General features: G+C 43.2%; 1 pseudogene; it reads left to right on the top strand.

Moving 5' to 3' along the window:
* The first annotated feature begins 556 nt into the window (after nucleotides 1-556).
* LOC110294133 overlaps nucleotides 557-1,445 on the top strand; it is a 4,589-nt pseudogene continuing 3,700 nt past the window's right edge.

Genomic DNA, 1,445 nt, shown 5'->3' with positions numbered 1-1,445 from the left:
AGGATAAATTGGGGGGAATGGACTTGCCCCCCTTTTTTATAAAGGTGTCCGAAATTAAAAATTTGAACCTTGAGCAGACTAGCATGTCTTGGTTCCATTATTTCTCAACTCGCCTAGGCTCCCTCTTTTCTTTCAGTTCCAAGATGCCTTCCAGGCTCGAACCCGGACATAAGAGCCGCAGGCCGGCCCCAACATAGGGGTAACATTCAAATGCTAACCACAAGGCTTCATGAGTATACCCCTAACACACACTAGCAATGTTACCTGCCCTGCAGCCTCTTCCTGGATGTGATTACAAGTACATATACATGATGAGACAGGAGATATTTCTTCCTCCACATTCATCATCAAGTGATTTCTCAGTAGTTTTTGATGGTTCATATTATTGAATTAGGAAGATTTGAGGTAGGATGAGACATTTCTGGGCAAGGTTTGAAAGGAAACACTCAGTTAAATATATAGGAATTACTTAGGTGTTTCCAATCAAGTCTATAGCAAACTCTGGCTTTGGAAAGAGGGGGTGCCCAATGGCTATGCCCACATTTTTGGAGAGCCAATGTGGATAAGAGAGAACAGGGAGAGGAGGAAGAATGATGGCCTTCCGTCTGAGAGTAATGAAGGACTAAGGAGGTGATCTTGGAGAATGTGGAGTAAGTCCTGGGAAGTGGATGTTGAGCTTCCTGGCAGGGGTGGCCTGAGCTGGCCTTTCTAGCAATGGGGCACAGGACCTGGGGCCTCTAAGTAGCAAATGGATTTCCATGATTAACACAATTGCTGACAGGCAATGATTTCAGAACATTAGTTTCTCCATGCCCAAAGACAGGAGATGGAGCTCTAAGCCTTTACATTTACTGAGCATTAGGATGTTCCATGGGAACATAGTGAGAGCATCAGGAGTCATGGATGGTATAACCTATATTAATTTAGAGCAGGGCATAATTGCACTTCATTCTCATGGTTTCTTTTAGCTTCATTAGGTATCTGAGAATAGTACTAGGGAGAGAATTGTGCTCCTGACCACTTTCTTCCTTAAAGTGGCCACTTTAGCTTTATCACCAGTCGTGGGTGGCAGGCATGTCTGTACTGTAACCAAACACTTGTTAAAGGTGATGCACACAGAAAGAGACTGGATCCTATTGCCACTTGTGGGGTGTTTGGTCTTTAAATAGGGGCAATTGATCAGTGTGTTGACTGTGTTCTCCACCTGCATGATTTTTTAATCCAAAGTCTTGGGCCTAGAGTAACAAATAAGAGACCTAAGCAATTCCTAGCACTCAAGTACTTCTGGATGGTCAATTTATCATCTGACTGAAAGCCAGAAGATCCTGGACNGATGTTATACAGACACTAAAAGAACACAAATTACAGCCCAGGCTACTATACCCAGCCAAACTCTCAATTAACATAGATGGAGAAACCAAAGTATTCCACGACAAAACCAAATT

The sequence above is a fragment of the Mus caroli genome, chromosome 5 (genome assembly GCF_900094665.2).
Source record: "Mus caroli chromosome 5, CAROLI_EIJ_v1.1, whole genome shotgun sequence".
NCBI classification, from domain to species: domain Eukaryota; kingdom Metazoa; phylum Chordata; class Mammalia; order Rodentia; family Muridae; genus Mus; species Mus caroli.
The sequence above is the reverse complement of the archived record's forward strand: the minus strand, read 5'-3'. Positions and strand labels throughout refer to the sequence as shown.